Raw genomic sequence first — 18,896 nt, forward strand, 5'->3', positions numbered from 1 at the left:
TCTGGCGGCATTGAGGAGCAGATCCCTGTCTCGGAAATGCAATAAACGCGCCACCACCGGGCGCGGGGAGCGGCCTTGTTGAGGAGGTCTGGCCGACACTCTGTGTGCCCGCTCCAGAGTATAGAAGGAGGACAGCCCCTCCGGCGCCACCACAGTTCGGAGCCAAGCTTCCAGATAGGCCACCATGTCACCATTCTCGATTTTTTCTGGTAGGCCCACTACGCGAATATTGTTCCTCCTATTAAGCCCTTCAGCGTCCTCCGCCCGTCTTTCCAAGTCACCGATCCGGGTCAGGACATCCTTCATCGCAGCAGCCAGAGTCTTCTGCGCCGGCTCCAGGACCTTCACCGAGCTCTCTACCTCTTTGACTCTGTCCGAGAACTTACCATGGTCCGCCCTGAGGAGGCCCAGACTCGTCGCAACCTGGGCGATGTCTTGTTGTAGGGCCGATCGCGTATCTGCGATCGCCTCCAGGATCCTATCGAATTGTTGCTGTAAGTGGGGGCCTCCAGAACTCTCTGGGTCATTTCGATCATCCTTATCCGGCGCCTCCGTGTCCGAGGCGGCCGGAGTGGTCCCTTTAGGTCCTCTTGGTTTCCCCATGGCAGACGTGCCCTGCAGTATAAAGCTCGGCAGGCGACCCACCAATTATGGGCGTCGGCTGTTGCTCTCCCGGCGTGCGGTCGCGGTCTCCACCGCAGTGGCGCAGAGGTCTGCCACCACTTCGATCTCTCGGGATGAACCACCGCTGAGTCCCCAGAGGCCACCAAGGGGGAAGTGGAGGCGATCACCACCAATCCACGTGGGTCCGTCGGTTCAAGCGAGGCCTCGGATTGCAGTCACCAATACAGCCGGGACTCCCGCAGGGCCATGTCGTAGTGTCGCTTATAGAGTGCCTTGGGGCCAGGTGATTATCGGATCTCAGCGGAGTACAGCTGGCCGTCTTGGGTGGTTCCGCTTTTCGGGCCAAGACCTCCGGTCACCGGGGACCATCCGGCGCCGAAAAAAAAAGACTATCAATCCTCCGGGGATGTCTACGGCGTCCAGGCGCTCCCAGGTCGCCGGGTGGACGGTCGTCTTTCCAAGAGATGAGACGTGGAGAAGGCACGCGTAGAGCTGGCAGGCTCTTCCGGGCCTAGGGTCTCGGCAAGGCTATCGAGAAGGTCCGGGCGCCATCTTGAGCTCTGCTCCGCTCCCTCCGCAACTTTGCTTTTCGACCAGAACAGTCGATTTTCGGGTTCACCCAGGTGCCTCACCAAGTCGGCCTCAACTTGCTCTTCGATTTGTGGGGGTCGGGGCGCCCCAAAACCCTCGGAATTCAGGATAAATGCTGGCTCAGTCTCGGAGCCGAGCTCTCAGGCGACCATCGCCATCGGCGTCCAAGCCACGCCCCCCACCTAAGGGGGGACCTATATGTAATAAAGGGAGAGTTTGAGGTTTGGCAAGGGGTTTCAAATGCCAAGTCAAAGTGGCAGTGTAAATGCACACACAGACTCTGCAGTGGCAGGCCTGAGACATGTGTTAAGTGCTATTTCTGTGGGTGGCACAGTCAGTGCTGCAAGTCTACTAGTAGCATGTATTTAACAGGCCCTGGGCACATGTAGTGTGCTGTACTAAGGACTTACAAATAAATTAAATGTGCCAATTGTGACTACATCAATAACACCATACTTTAGGGAAGAGGCACATGCACCTTAGAACTGGTTGGCAGTGGTAATGTGCTCAGAGTCCTAAGGTCAGCAAAAAGAGGAAGTAAGCAGGCTAATAGTCTGAGATCAGACCGCACTAAGGATGCCAGGTCTAACATCCTTATTTTTAAGTTCATCTCACCTCTCTTGATTCTGGTGGGATCCCTGACCATCCTTTTGGGAGTTGTCCCCCCCCCCCCCACCCTTAGATACGTTTCTGGACACTCTAGTGCTGGCACAGAGGTCTGCTTCCAAAGCAAGCTTCCTCAGGTGAGCCAGTTTGCTGTCAACTAGGGGCTAGTTTATGAAACAGAAAGTACCTGGTTTGTATAATTAACCACTTTTTTTATTTTATGCGGAAATTGAAACAATGACCAAAAGGTTCATATGTTCAATGTCAACCATTTACATTTTGTTGTGAAAGATATAAAGAATACATTTGCACCTTTTGTCTGAGAATCAATGCTTCTTACATTCACCAAAAACAATTGTTATGCAACATACATAAATAAGGAAATGTGTCATGAATTATACAGTGAAAGAAATAATAATGAAAAAACCTCAATGGCATGCAGAATTCATTCAATTAGTGGCTGGCACGGCCCTGGGAATAAAATACTGAGCATGGGCTCCCTTAAAATCAGATTGTACAACCCATTGTAGTCATTAGCTTTGTTGCCCTGCACCAACCATTTAGTGCCTTGCTAGAGTAGTCCACAAAATCTACCCATGACTGGTTGGTGAGCTTCTGGCTGTCCCTGAACCTTTAGCAATACTTTTAAGGGGTCAGCTCAAACTTAGCAATCAAGATGGCTTTCATAGTGGAGCACCTAGTTTGGTTCTAAACTTTAAAATTATGAAGGGTGTCATGCCCCAATGTAGGCATGTGTTTCCACAACCAACCCCCCATGCTCTTCTGGGATCTTGTGAACCCTGATGGCTACATCATAAGTAGTAGCTGGCTTAGTGCGTTACCATGTGCGTAAACGCATCCTTGTAGTAGGGCACACCTTTGGGTTCGTCAATCAACGACAGACTCCGTGATTTTAAAGTGAAATCTTTTGAATTTTTCTAATTAAAGTTTTTCATCATTGTTTGCGTCATTTTTTTATATCCATATTTTTCATGTGAATTCATTGAGTTGAACATTCCAAAAAAAGAAGGAAAAGACAACAATAAACTGCTTCTCCAAAGAGAATTAGCCTGGATTTACAGACTTAAAGCCATGAAACCGCATGGCCTTAATGACCGTTTTGAATTAAGTGCCTTTTTGTAGTACCCGCGCGGTACCTGTTTTTTCTGCACATTGACTCCCTGACAGCTGCAGCTTGAGAGTTTATCTATTTACTTTGTGCGCATACATGATTCTGTAATGTATGATCCATCAAACATATGAGTTATATCACTTGTTTCACTTAGCACTTTTTCTGAATTCATGCTGTTCCACTCTTCCCTTAATCCGTTTCCACTGTTAGTCACTTTACCCAATATGGCAGCCTCTTCCACACGCGACCACTAGTCCCTCCATTATGTTTTCCACCCCGAATCACATGACTGGGTCATATGACTCGGCGTAACCCCGCTAAACTAGCAGCCCACTACGCGGGACTCTCCGCATCAAATTCCGGTTACTGCTCCCAGCCGCGGAGTTTTTCAGAAGCGCTACGCCAGCGCCACAACTTCCATAAGTAAGTCGGGGCCCTGACCGGTGTATAAGCGCCGTTTTCACCTTTTGGCTGAAACGCTTACCCATATGTTTCCTTTCCTTAACAGGCACTCATCCCAACTGTTAACTTCAATTGACGTAAGCTTCTTTTCATCCCCATTTTTTCACACAAACGTCACCCTAAACCCCCTCACCCCCCTGGTTTATAAGGTTATTTTTTCAACGCGCCCACAGGTGATTAAGTCCGCATTTCACCTATTGTACTGAATCGTTATGTATTCTCATATGTAATTTTGATGTATGTGATTTTGATGTCAGTGTTACTTTTTTAAAAAGCGTATATCATTATATTTCAGCGCTCCTTGAGAAAGGGCAACATACGCCCGAAATGCATTGGAGCATTTGTGTCATATAACAAAATGGAATGTTCAACTCAATGAATTCACATGAAAAATATGGATATAAAAAAATGACGCAAACAATGATGAATAACTTTAATTAGAAAAATTAAAAAGATTTCACTTTAAAATCACGGAGTCTGTCGTTGATTGACGAACCCAAAGGTGTGCCCTACTACAAGGATGCGTTTACGCACATGGTAACGCACTAAACCAGCTACTAATACTTCGACGTATGGGACGGATACGTTACTTGTTGGAGCACCCTCAAACCCAGCGAAACCTCAACTCTGCTAAGCCATACTAAAACCATTGTTATCAAACCTACGCAGTGCGCCTGACCTTCCACCCAGTACATCATAAGTAGAAAAACATTTCTCAGTGTTGTCTTCCACCACATGACTGTTGCAACAATTCCGTTGGGATGCTTCAGGTATGGTGCTACCATCACTGCTGGACGCTGCCTGTCTGGCCTTGATGGCCAGCATCCTTAAGACTATGTGTCAACTTTTTCTCCCTTAAAGCTCTCTGTGCCTCAACTTTTTTCTCCTCAATGGCCAGTTACTTAATTCCATCCTTAACTGGGCCATCTGCAGCTTGAATTCACTCTCCTCCCTCCTCTCTGAAGCTCCTCTGTGGGCAGGCTGAGCGAAGAGACGCAGCTTCCTGCCCTGACAGGGGCTCCATTCCAGGGGTCAACTCATCCTCCCACTGCAGGTGGCTTCAAGGGAAGATCCTCTCCAACCTGCTCCACTCCATTAACATTTGCTGTGGCTTCAACCAGTGATTGATGGGTTCCTGCCCGGGCCCTCAGCACCTTTTCAATTTCACCTTCATGGTGGTGCTCTTGGCAGGAATTCCCCTTTCCTTGAGCTGGGCCACAGTGGCATCCATGTTTGCGAGCTCAAACTTCATTCTTGCAAGTGTACTTCCAGATACAACAGTCGGAGGAAACATTTGAGAAAAACCAAAAAGGCCAATCAGGCCAATCAGGGAGAATTTAAACTCAAATTGGTCTTAGATACGGGATGATAGTATACACCAAACCATTCTATAACACTGCACAAACACAAGTCTACTTATCACCAATGTGAGAAATCGGGTTACTGGTTGACTGGAACATGAGCTATGGCCAAGCAGCAACCACAATCCTTGTCAGGGTAAAGCATAAGCAAACCACAATTTAACCTGTGCTCAACACCCTGGTAGCTTGGCACACAGTCAGGCTTATCTTGGAGGCAATGTGCAAAGTGTTTGTGCAACACTTCAAACAGTAAAACCCTGAAAAAACCATGCAAGAAAAGTCACACCATATTACAAGAATTCAATACATTTTAATAAATAAAACAAGACCAAAATGAAAAAAGCCAATCAGTAGAAACAGAGTTATGAGTTCTTAAAGAATAATGAGAAAAATAGCACCTAAAAGCATAAAGCACAAACCGCCGCTATCTGGTCACACTGGACTGAGTCAAAGTCAATAGTTGAGGCTGACTGCTATGGAGCGTAGGTCGGATACAGTCCCAGATTAGTCCTGCTGAAGTTTTACTTTCTCAAGTTCTGTGCCAGTAGTCCCTTTCACATCGGAGAGGGCCGCTAGGAGCAAGGAGAGAGTCATGGGAGGCTGTTGTCATGGAGCAAAGAGCAGGATGAGCATCACAGAAGGGCGAGCTGGAGCTTCCTGTTGGCAGCTAACCACAGGCAATCAAGGCTGCTGTGCATGGAGATCAGCTGGTGGCGGCTTTTGCTGATTTTTGGCGCAAGAAGCACAGTCTCAGTGTGAACAGGCCCAGTCGTGGTAGCAAAGAGCCCAAAAGCAGCTTTATTTCAGTATCCATGAGCCACAGAAAAGGTCCAGAACATGAGACCCGCTTGCTGTTCAGATACTTGCTACAGCTGGGTCCAGGAGCTGTTCGGAGAGCCATTTTTGTACCTGAAGCTCAGATCAGGAGGCCATCAGACCCACCCTTGTAGTCACTCTGGGGTCTTGGTTTCAAGATGAAGTGCAGAGTGAGCTGTTCTTCACCAGTCAAGAGAGCAGCAGGCAGAGCACAGCTGGGCAACGGTTGCTTTAAAGCAGCAGTCCGGCAGAGTGGCAGTTTTTTGAGCAGCACAGCACCCCTTCTTCCTGAGAGAGTATCCACAGGTTCAGAAGAATACTGAAGAGTTAGTGTCTGAGGTCCAGGATTTATTGCCACTTATGCCTTTAAAGTGGGGGAGAAGCTTCTAGAGGTTTCCCTTTGAACTCCCCAAGTATCCGGCCTTCCCTGTCCTGGCTCCAGACTAACTACAGGGGGTATTATTGTGCACAAGACAGGTTGTGCAAAAATATGTATATACATATATTACTGGGGTAAGAAATCCCAAAATCCAAAGGCGTTGGCAGAGCACTCACCTCGGACTGCAGAGACATTGGGTTCCCCCTTTTCTTTCATGTAACAAGTCGACCATAAAACGGAACATTTAACTATTAGATTAATTGCCTTGAGAAAGCCTTTGGCCTGTTGGGCATATGGGTGAAACACGTCTTGGGTGTTTACAGTTTTTTCTTTCTTTTGGCAATAAAATAAATACAGACCTAAAACTGACGACGCCCTTGGATTTAGGTATTTCTTACCCTAAGAGTTTATGTATATGCATATTTTTGTCTAACCTGTCTTGCACACAATAATCTATCCTTACTTGTGGACTTTGGGTGTAGCCACCTGACAGGTCTTGTGCCCCACAAAGATGTGGGTCCTATCTGTTTGTGTGTGAACCCGAGCAGCTCACCCCTATACAAGATAAATACCTACAGGGGGTATGCAGCTCTTTGTGAGGAGGCAGAACACAGCCTATTCCAAGTGTAACTGGAACTGTGCTGAGCTCCTTCCTCCCATCCTACCAGTGATAGCTCATCCAGGCACACCTAAGTCCCTTATTGTGTGTGGCTGCCTAGGAGGAATACACAAAGCTCAACTATCAGCTACACCCAGTCATCTGACCAGATTCAGGCTACAGGCACTAAATGGCCAAGGCATTAAGCCAAATTTCTAAAACTGGCATTTTCAGAATTACAATGTAAAATCTAACTTCATCATACGTTAGGAATGCAAACTGTGATTTCAGAGACACCAAACAGGAAGAGGTTACCTGTTCCCATTTAGAAATTACACATATAAAATGTAATAAGGTCATTCTAATGTTATCCTATGGAAGAGGTAGGCCTCGCAGTAATGACAAATGAATTTAAGAGTTTTTCACTAAGAGGACATGCAAACCGTAAAAATACATGTTCCACTTTTTACATACATTGCACCCTGCCCACTGGGATGCCCAGGGCCTACCCCAGAGGTGACATGTGTATTAAAAAGGAAGGTTAGTGCCTTGGCAAACATTTGCCATGTCAAAATTGCAGTTTTAAAAACTGCAAATGCAGGCCGCAACCGCAGGCCTGAGGCATGTTTAAAGTGCTACTTGACTGGGTGGCACAATCAGTGCTGCAGGCCCACTAGTAGCATTTAATTTACGGGCTCTGGGCACACATAGTGCCACTTTACTAGGGATTTGTCAGTAAATTCAATTTGCCAATTGGGGATAAGCCAATATTGTAGTGTAGTTCCTATATTCCCAATAGGATCTGCGCATTGGAATATGATATACTATAGATTAGACGTTGGACTGAGGTCGACTAGGTCTCTATCGTATATATTAAACTTAATTGTGATTGCCAGCTAGCTCAGAGGTCACTAGAAACTTTCTTGAATAAACAAGAAGGGATTAGTTTCTGACAACCGCATAAACATGACAACTTTGTTTCCCCAGGATAAGAAACGTATCTCTAGAGTCGCGGAAACAATAGATAACTATTTTACTCAGTCAATCGTGCATGCTTCGTTTCACCAGAGGTGCTGAGAAAATAGAGAGACGGGCGTTTTCAATAAAAGGTATTTATTGAACAGTCTTCTTTCTCAAGCATAAGAAATGTACTGCTACAATCGTAATACTGGTTATAAAGTACAGGGCATATAATACGAAAAGTATTATAAAGTAGTACTGTAAAAGCATTATATGGTTTCTAAGCCATAAGTTGCCTTAAAACATTTAAAATACATACAGTTATAAAATAATGACTAAAAGTACTCAACTGGTGCTTCTAAAATACGCCTACCCCGGTGTACCTAACCTAAGTCTAGTACAAGGGAAGAAGTAAGTGAGGAGTAGCTTAAGTTTAGTATTTCTCTGCCAAGGATCTATCCAAGAATTCTCTAAGGGTCTAATCAGCTCTGTACCTTGGTTTTAGAATGAAGGAGGTCTTGTATCTCTCTCTCAGGACTCGATTTCCCAGCAAACCGCAAGGGTAGCCTGGAAATACTGGATCTGGATTTCTCAGCAAGAGAAAAGACAGCGTCTCTCAGTGCGTCAGCTGGAGGGTCGGCTTCCTTCGGCATTTGCTGCTGCAGGGCGTCGGGCAAGTAGTTAGTCGATCTGCTCCAAACCACTGTGTCTTTGTCTGGGCAAATGTAGGCATATTTATACTTTGAAGGTGCCGAGTTTGATGTATGATTGGACTTAATAACATCACTCAAAGACCCAGTTCTGTGAAAACTCCATGATTTCCTAGATAAATTAGTATTCTGGCGAGAGGAAGTCCCTGGCTGATGAAGGCGGATTTTTTTTAAGAAATTGTTGTTGATTCTCGGAACTTAGTGGAAGTAGCCATGCCGTATTTGGACTGCATAGGCGCAGTCTAAATATGGTAATGATTTCTATGCCTATGTAAGGATCGGGTAATTTATACCTATATAAGGGCATGAATCGGGAAAATTACACTAGGGTCCTAGATTCATTTACAACAATATTACCATGTTTTAAGGAGTGAGTACATGCATTTTAGCACTAGTTAGCAGTGGTCAGCGCTTAGAGTCCTAAAATCAGCAAATACGAGATCAGTAAAAATGGAGGAGGAAGGCAAAACATTTGGGGGAACACTACCCTAAGGGTGACTGGTCAAACAAAAATACATTTAGATACCACAGCTTGACTTGAGCTTTCATCGACATATTACTGTCTACTAGAACTCCAAAACGTTTGGCAGAATTTCTGGGCTTGGGCACCAATCTCATTTCTGAAGGCTGGTATAGCTTTATAGATTTGCCTTATTGCTCAGTTTTAAGTAGCTGAGAGATGTCTGCATTGTTGTGGAGTCTGCACCCTCTAGCTGCTAGTTCTTGAACCAGAGGCTTAATATACAGGTTAAATAGGTGGGGAACTACGATGATCCCTGTGGGAACCTGCACATTACAGGCAGTGCTTTAGCTGAAAAATGTGCCAAATTACCTGCCCAAGTTTGTTCTGTCAAAATGATTTAATCCAATTCAAGGGTGGACCTTGAAGGCCATCGTCCTCTATCCGGCCGACCAAAATTTAAGCCATTAGGGTTTGAATATGCTACCAAATTACAAAATTGTAAAACTACTGACATTGTATTTATAAGCCGTAAGCATAGGAAGGAACAGGGCTGTTATAGCTGGAAGCATAAAAAAGGAGCTAGTGACTAAAGCAAGAGGGCATAGGGAGAAGAGCCAGTACCTCAGCAAAGCTAGCCATAGAAGCACTCATCATGGCTTTGGCCACCCATACCGCCCTACTTAATGCTTAGAAGGTTAAACGTACATCCCTCTTCTCCTGACATCAACAATAAAGACTAAAAGCAGAATTTTATTTCCAAATTGAGAACCTTATTTAAGTGAAATCAATGTGCATACAATCCATGCATGTGAGGGAAAATGGGATACCTATAAAGAAGAGTTTGGGTGCCCCCCCACCCCCACCACCACCACCCCATACTGAATAAATGCATTTGTAATACTACTCAAGTAGGGTGACTGTCATCCAGATTGCCAAAACAAAGTAGGACGACAAAAAAAATGGCGGACTGGTACCTAGGGATAACCTGAATAACTGGCTCAAGTCTCAAGAATAAATCAATGCAAACTTAATAAATGTTTTAGCTGTGCATCATTCCATGATTGCTTTAGAACCTAGTACGGTGGCCTATTAGGTAGAACTGAATTGTATGATGATGCCAGTGTTATTAAAAAGCCTATCAAGCACTCTCAGATGGAGCCTGCAGTCCCCTCACGGGCAAATGAAATATATCAGGAGCAAAGAGACAGTAAGAAAAACACCAGAGAGACAAACTACAACAAACCAACAAAGACTTATAAAGCACAACAGCTGCTCCAAAGAGTGTCCCGGCGACTCATTGAACAATTAACAAGCCTGGCTGCAAAAATGCCAAGTATTGTAAGGAGGGGATTATTTTAAGACTAAAGGAAAATGAGCCGAACATTGCAAACAATCACTGGACCAAGGGCTTAAGAACTCAGGGCCATATGTATCATCATGACCATTTGCGATTTCTAAATAGCGATTTTTAAGGAATCTCTATTTAGAAATCGCAAAATGGTATGTATGTAGGAAATCGCTTCTTTTTAGCGATTTCTTAACATTCCTAAATTGCGATTAGCAAATTGCTAATCGCAAATTTCCCATTCATTTCCATGGGCCAGGAGGCCCATAGGAATGAAGGGGAAATTTGCGATTAGCAATTTGCTAATCGCAATTTAGGAATATTTTCAAGGGTGCAGGGGTGTCACAAGAACACCCTGCTACACCCCTGAAAATGACATGTGTTGGCATATGGCGCCCATACAAGCCCTAAGGGCATGTATGAGCTTCATATGGCACCTTTGGATTTTAAATAAATTGCTTTTTTAAAAGAATTCGCAACTTACCACCAACTAGAAGTTGGTGGTAATTTGCGAATCCTTATGGGCATTTTTGAATAAATTTTCCTTTGATACATTGCATTTAAGGAATCGCACAATTTGCGATTCCTTAAGTGCAATCGCAAAATAAGGAATAGCAAATTTTGCGATTCCTTATTTTGCTGCCAAAATGTGTCATACATACCATTTAACAAATTAGCATTCGCAAAGGCCGAAATTCGCAGAATTTTGGCCTTTGCGAATGCTAATTTGCTTGATACATATGGCCCATAATAATTATTACAATTATCAGTGTTGACAAACCTTAAGTCAGAGAGTCAATAGATAATATGAAAAGCAAGAGCATGTCTGTACAAATAAATCACTTCTGGCAGTATGAGAACACAAAACACTGTTCAACATTTATGTTTCTCCTCCGGCCAGAAGTATAAACTCATTTGGTCTTAAGCTGAGCATCATATGCTGATGCCACCCGTATTCTGATTAGGCTTGATGATGATTTTCACCCAGGCAAAGCCGTCGCATCTTGGATGAAATTCATTTGGTTAAAGCTCAACCCTGATACAATGGTGGTCTTGATAGTGGATTGCCCCTCTACTATCCCATCCTCAGTCTGAAGCCCCCCTCGTGGGACCCACCCCTACTCCTTTTAGCTCAGTCTGCGATTTAGGAAATATCTTAGATTGCACTTTAAACTTGTCGTTGTTCCTTAAATCTCCAAAGTCTCTTCAAATTGCTTTTATTGCATCTGACTTTTAAGGGAAATCATCTTCCACTCCCTCTACCACTCTTTAATTATCCCAGTACGCCACTTAACACTCTCTCTCTCTCTCTCTCTCTCTCTCTCTCTCTCTCTCTCTCTCTCTCTCTCTCTCTCGTTTGCTCCCCCACCCATTCCCTCCGTGTTGCTTCATCATTAACATTTAAATCGAGCCAACCTCCATTGTTTTATTTTTTTTCTCCATTTTTTTTAGAATATCTTTTTAATAGTTGTTTTCCTACCAATTCCTATTCCCATGTTCGAATATAGCAATGAGCCATTACAAAACAATAACATATTTCATAATCGCTCAGAGTTCATTTAACCATCAATTCCAGTCATCCGCAAAGGATCGGATACCCCTCCCAGTCCCACCCCTCTAGCCCCCCCACCCCCCAGAAAATACTTCACAATGTCATCATTAATCCATTGTCCTATATACATCGGAGTCCCTGGTTATGCTACAGAGGACTGTGCTCCTCCCGGTCTCTCATCGTTTACCTCCACTCCTAAAGGCCCCTTAGGATTCAGCTGCCCCCTCCACCCTCTTGTGCTGTTAGCCCTTGTGTATGGTCAGAGTGTTCAGCACCCTGTGATTGCCATCCCAGCTCACTTCCCCCTACCGCCCCAATATGCATGGCCACCAACAGTGCTGCCCAGACCTCTAAATCAGCTCAGGACCTGATATAGTTATGGCACTTCCTGATTCCTATGCCATTACCAGACTGGACAGGGATAAGAAACCTGGTGGAGGAATTGCTGTAATTTTTAAAAAATTATTTCACTGCGATTTTAAGCCGCTTTCTTGCGGTGGTTCTGAGGCGGCGATTTTTAAACTTACATTAGCCCCTAATTTCACCCTATCCGGTATCCTTATATATCATCCTCCCGAGGCGGCAGCATCCAAATGGGTCACAAATATGTCTGAACTCATCGGTCCACTGGCTATGAGAACTGCCAACTTTACTATTCTAGGTGATATAAACCTGCACTTAGAGGATGAGAATTGCTCCTTGGCCAAAGTTCTTATAAATGACTTAGCAGCTATTAATTTAACCTTAAAGAATTCCGGTCCTACACACCGTGCAGGGCATCTGTTGGATCCCATCTTTTCCAACCTCAACAACATAGAGACGCAGTCTGCCCAGCCTTTGCCTTGGTCCGATCACTTCCTGATTAAATTTAATCTTCAGGTTGACCTATCAAACAACGATAACATACCTTTACCCACTCAGCTCATAAGGAAATGGAAAAAACTTGATATTGACAGTCTCAATGCCCTACTGGAAAAACATCGCCCTTGCACCAAAACTACTGTTCAACAGCTCTCCTCCACAGTACAAAACTGGCTTCTTTCAGCCATTGATTCCATTCTGCCTAAAACAAAGTTAAAACAAAACACCCATCGCTCTCCTGCACCTTGGTTCAATGATATTTTACAAAATGAAAAAACAAAATGTAAGAATCTCGAACGTCAATGGAGGAGGTTTTACTTACTTGCAGATAAGGAAAAATATAAAATCCAGCTAACAGCTTACCAAAAACAGTGTAACAAAGTCAAAGCAGAATTCATCTGCACAAAAATAACAAATGCTTTAGACCACTCTAAAACACTTTTCAAGTTAGTTAAAGAGATGGCGGGATCCAATACGTCCCAACCTCCACCTGAGCTAAACAAAACGCAATGTGACATGTTAGCCAACTTTTTTATTCATAAAGTTGATATAATCCACCAAGACATCAACTATGCTGCCAATGAACTCGACTTCACTCCTGAAGCGACCCCCAATTGTTCATCACATACGCCAGGTAATACCATAGGTATTACTGATTGCCCTTCCTTGGATGATACATCTTTTGCCACACTAGATAGTTGGCCCCTGCTGAACCCTGACATGGTTCAAGGGCTACTAAAAACCATCAAATCGGGCTCTCCTAGAGACCCACTGCCATGTTCAATCTTAAAACAACTTAGCAGTAACGTTCTAATTACAATTACCGATCTCCTTAATACGTCGTTACTTGAACAAACTGTACCCAGTGAATGGAAGCATGCGATGATTCATCCACTCTTAAAGAAAGCTGGCGCAGACCCCAACCTGCCAGCTAACTTTCGCCCAATATCATTGCTACCCACCTTTGCTAAGTTATTAGAGAAGCATGTTCATCGTTGCCTTACAGATTTCATCACCACTCATGATCTGTTACCATCTCACCAGTCGGGATTTCGTGCAGGTTTTTCCACTGAGTCTACATTGCTAGGGGTGACCGAAAACATCCGTCGCATGGTAGATAAGGGCGAAACAGTAGCACTTGTGCTACTCGACCTCAGCGCGGCATTCGACACCGTGTCGCATGCGGTCCTCGCCCAGACTCTCCACTCCCTAGGCATTCGCGGGGCAGCTCTTAATTGGATCAGATCACTATTAGAAAATCGAACGTTTCAGGTATTTTCGCAAACTGCCTGTTCTGATACAAGGACATTTAAACACGGAGTACCTCAGGGCTCCATTCTTAGCCCGTTGCTTTTTAATGTTTATATGAGTCCCCTGTCCAAGATTGTGGAAGACACTGGGCTTTTAATGTTTTCTTACGCTGATGGCTCTCAGCTGCTTTTTTCGCTATCAGCAGCAGACGCTGACAATTCATCCTCCCTACAACTCGGACTTAGTAAAATCGCCGGTTGGATGCAGATAAACTTTCTAAAACTTAACGGCGAGAAAACCGAGTTAATCGTGTTGGGTAAAAACAAAGATCTTTGGGGACCCCAACACTGGCCATCTGAAATGGGTACGTAGTGATGGGTTAACGCTGTGTGGATACATTTTAGGTGTACAGAAGGCTCCTAGTGTGTTTTCACTACTATAGCAGACCGAAGTATTTATTAGCCCTAGTCTTGATGAGGCCAGAATTATGATGGCTGAAACGCGTCGAGATTTTCTTTGAAGAAGACCCCAGCCAAATTATTTCAATTTATGGAAAGCATTACTCACAAGGAGTTCTCTCACCTGTTGCCTGTGTGGACTGACGAGGGAGCTTGGGACTGCGAGCACGCAGGAGCTGCTCTTCCTTCAACCCTTACTCAACTTCTTGCGGAACCCGCTCCGCGGGTCCCGCTTCGCCTTTGGTTCTCCGCTAGCGCTGCTGGAAGTGCGCTGTGTCTGCGAGGACTGCTTCTAACAGAGCCTCTGTGGCGGTGGTGTGGGCAGGGCTGCGAGCGTGGTCAGGCGAGGACTTCAAGTCCCAGGAGCGCCTGACCCTCGGCATCACCAGCAGCTGACCCGCTCTCCCTGCTGGCTCCTCCCCCGCCTCAGCGCGGCTAAAACCAGCGCGTCAGTTTCCCTGGTTGTTCTCTCACCTGTTGCCTGTGTGGACTGACGAGGGAGCTTGGGACTGCGAGCACGCAGGAGCTGCTCTTCCTTCAACCCTTACTCAACTTCTTGCGGAACCCGCTCCGCGGGTCCCGCTTCGCCTTTGGTTCTCCGCTAGCGCTGCTGGAAGTGCGCTGTGTCTGCGAGGACTGCTTCTAACAGAGCCTCTGTGGCGGTGGTGTGGGCAGGGCTGCGAGCGTGGTCAGGCGAGGACTTCAAGTCCCAGGAGCGCCTGACCCTCGGCATCACCAGCAGCTGACCCGCTCTCCCTGCTGGCTCCTCCCCCGCATCAGCGCGGCTAAAACCAACGCGTCAGTTTCCCTGGTTGTTCTCTCACCTGTTGCCTGTGTGGACTGACGAGGGAGCTTGGGACTGCGAGCACGCAGGAGCTGCTCTTCCTTCAACCCTTACTCAACTTCTTGCGGAACCCGCTCCGCGGGTCCCGCTTCGCCTTTGGTTCTCCGCTAGCGCTGCTGGAAGTGCGCTGTGTCTGCGAGGACTGCTTCTAACAGAGCCTATGTGGCGGTGGTGTGGGCAGGGCTGCGAGCGTGGTCAGGCGAGGACTTCAAGTCCCAGGAGCGCCTGACCCTCGGCATCACCAGCAGCTGACCCGCTCTCCCTGCTGGCTCCTCCCCCGCCTCAGCGCGGCTATAAACCTCCCTTGTGACACCGCAACGCGGGAGCGCGCCGGGAGAAGCCCGGGACAAGGGCGGGACCGTCTGAGGCCGTCAGAGGCTGAAGAAGGCTGGGCTGGGCCCCCTCCCTTGGCTCTCCAGTATCAAATTAGTGTGTTGTTGTATCCATAGGCTTGTATTGCATTTTAAGGTTTTGTTCATTCGGCATTTTACGCCTCAATTGTTAATTTTTTTTTCTTATTACTCTCTCCTTTTAATATAGTCTCATGACGGCTAAAAAATTACGCTCTGGGCGAGTGATTGTGGGGAGATCTGGGTCTAAAACCAAATCCAACCCCCTAAGGAACAAAATTGCCTCTGCCATGCAATTGAAAGGTCAATGCCAGCTATTCAATTTATGGGACAAAGGCAAAGATAAACCCACTGATTTGCAGTCCCCGAATGAAATCCCCGGATCTAACGAATCGGTGCCTGTTAATGGGGTCATTGATGTTTCCTCTAGTTTAAGCTTGGTTGCTAGTCAATCTTTGCCTATTCTAGTTAGTCCTGAAGTACTAAGGGACTCGCCTTCGGCGTCAAACAATGTACATCTGAAACAGAATGTTCCCCTTGAATCTTTAGGTAATAAGCCCTCAAAATCTGACAAAATTGTCCCCTCCCAAATTGTACTAATGGATGCTCCTAAAATTTCAGTGAATACTAATCTTTTTTCTTCTGAGTTAATTAAATCCCCTGTAGTAGGGAATGATTTTACGCTGCCTGACATTGATTTAACAGCTCATAGGGCACGGGTGGGATCGTTACAGGGGATCCCAAAAGGTGAGCCCTTAGAGGAAGCAATAACGATTTCAAGTACCGGTCCTCTAAGTAGCACACCCTCTAATAAATTAGATTTTTCCCTTCCTCAATTAAATTTTACATCCTGCTCAGGTCCAGTGTTGAATAATTCAGCTGAGGGGTCTCCAAATATTAATGGGAGGTTAATTTCTAATTCTTTGTCCTCTTTAGAATCAATTCTTTCTTCAATTCTAAGTTTACTTGAAAAGTTTGTGGGAGGTTCGGAATGTATTTTTGACACTGTAACACAAATTTTGCAAGTTCTCTTGTTAAGTAAAAGGGAGTTAGTGCCAGATCTCCCCATACCATCGGCTTCTCTGTTGGTGCCGCCGAAAATAAGCGTTCTCTCCGCTTCGGCAGTTTTGAATTCAGCTCTATCTTCTCCGTTGGCAGACGATCAAAAGGAAAAGAAGCCTGTAGTTCTCTTAGCTGTCACCAATCCTTCTAAAGTGGTTTCGGCTGGCGCTAATTGTATAGCTCCAATTAGTGACAAGATAGAGGTAATAGTAACTTCCCCTCCCATTCCTAAATTCGAAATTCCTTCCCTTTTTCAGATTTTCTCCTTGCCATCAAGTAAAGAAGATGAGATTCCTAAAGTAAATACGGGTTTGATGGGAAAAGTGAGCCCCTTGAAATACAAAAAGAGTAGAATGAAGAAGAGGAAACCCATCCAAAGGTTCGCTAAAAAAAGACAGAGGAAACTTCTTTTTGATAAGAATGTTGAATTAAGTATAGACGATTCCCCACAGGTGGAGCAGTCTCCTACCTCTCATGTAGAAGTTAGGGTTGTCTCACCCAAAGAAGACGCTCCTTCCACTGGTTTAGGTCCTATAAGCTTCACTAATCCTTTCCTTCCCAAGGTTTCCTACTCTTCTGCCAATCCTTTTTCTTATTGTAATGTTAAAGCAGGATCTTGTCAAATTACTTCTAAGGTTACCTCCCCTCCTGTCATCCTGTGCCCGTCCTCCTTGAATCCTACAGCTACACCGTTTCAGGTTCCATCCTCAACGACAGTTATTGTCCCAAAAGAGAAAATAAATGTGGATACGTTTTATCTCGATTTTTCTCCCTTATTTGAACCAGATTTAATTTTAAACAGATCCGCCCTATTGTTATGTTTTAAAGAGATCGAAAGTTTGAAATTAATTCAAACGTCCGATCTAGACATTGTACTTCTCCTTAACTCCAACATGGGGAAACCATTAAGATCAACAAGGGTGAAATTTCATTCGAAAGTTGTGTTAAATCTTGTTCTACAGTGGGCTGAAGAATTACAAGTTAGAGGGATTGATGTTATGCCTTACTTTGGGGAAAAACGTACTCAAAGTATTTTTGCTAATTCTTTATTATCACTTCCCTCTAATATGGAAGTGCCGCTGTCGGATTGGTCTAATCTCAGATCAGAGGACTTAAAAATCTGTGTGGCTAGGAATGAAAGACTTGTTTCATATAAAAACCCTCCCCTTAAGCAGACAGTGAAGGATGATCAATCTAAATGGAGTTGGTTACCCGGTGTTCTAGCGAGTAAATCAGCTCCTGGTTCTAAACAACATTCCAATTTTTAACAGAGAGCTGAAATTTATCTCATGGAACTCGGCCGGATTCAAGGATTATAAGGAGAAATTGGGTTTGCTACATTCTCTAAAAGCAGATATAATCTGTTTGCAGGAAACATGGGTTGAAGGAAGATTAGCCTTGGAAAAAGACTATTTTGTTTTGGATTGCAGTGCAACCAGCACTAGAAGGGGCCATGCTAAGGGAGGGTTAGCATGTTTGTTATCTAACAGATTGCAATGGAACTATTCACATTATTTAGATCCAGGAAAACTGTTCCTAGCAATAACGCTAAAAGATGTATTTGAAGATTGCCCTAATAGATTGTTGATTGTGGTAAATATTTATATCCCCCCCAATTGTAGTTTTAATGCTGGTCTAAAAACTCTGTTCACTTTTTTAACTAAAGTGTTGGATATTTCCCCAACTCCGCATGTGTTAATGTTTGGGGATTTAAATTGTAATATATCCAACTGTGGGTTGGAGTTGTTTAGAAATATTCCACTGGAAGAGTCTTTGAATATACCATCTGCCCAGTTTCCCCCCAAAATTAAAACTAACAAAAGAGGTAAACTTATATTAGATGGTTTACTTAAAGCTGAATGCTTAATAGTAAATGGGAGGCTTCCATCTGATATCCCGGCGGCTTATACTCGCAAATCTAATAAGGGAAATTCTATTATTGATTTTATCACGGTAGATTATGCAGGTTTTCACTTATTGAAGGATATGAAGGTCATTGAGACTAATCTTAGTGACCATAATGCATTGATGCTTTCTGTCTCTATTAATCTTCCGAAAGTGGATCCGTGGAGTCTGGATACAGATTCTGTGAATTTTGATTCCAGCTCAGGGAAATGTTTTTGGAACTCTTGTACTGTTGAAAATCTGGTGCCTCTTTTGAATTTTACTGTTGAGAATTTACCCCTCTGGGAAGGGAGAGAGCTGTTGTGTTTTAACAATTTTTTAGATTCTGTGACTGTTAGTGCAAAAAAGAAACCAGGTGTGAAACAATCTCCCGTAGTCCCTCATTCTTTACGGGCTTTAAACAGAGAAATAAACAAAGTTGTAAGGGGGCAATTTTTACTCTTCTCTCAAGAAGCTAAGTCTAAGGGGCAGATGTATCAAGAAACCATTTTGCACTTCTCTAATAGCGATTGTTAAGGAATCGCTATTTGAGAAGTGCAAAATGGTATGTATGTAGAATTTCGCTA

Source organism: Lissotriton vulgaris, chromosome 5 (assembly GCF_964263255.1).
Source record: "Lissotriton vulgaris chromosome 5, aLisVul1.2, whole genome shotgun sequence".
Lineage (NCBI taxonomy): Eukaryota > Metazoa > Chordata > Amphibia > Caudata > Salamandridae > Lissotriton > Lissotriton vulgaris.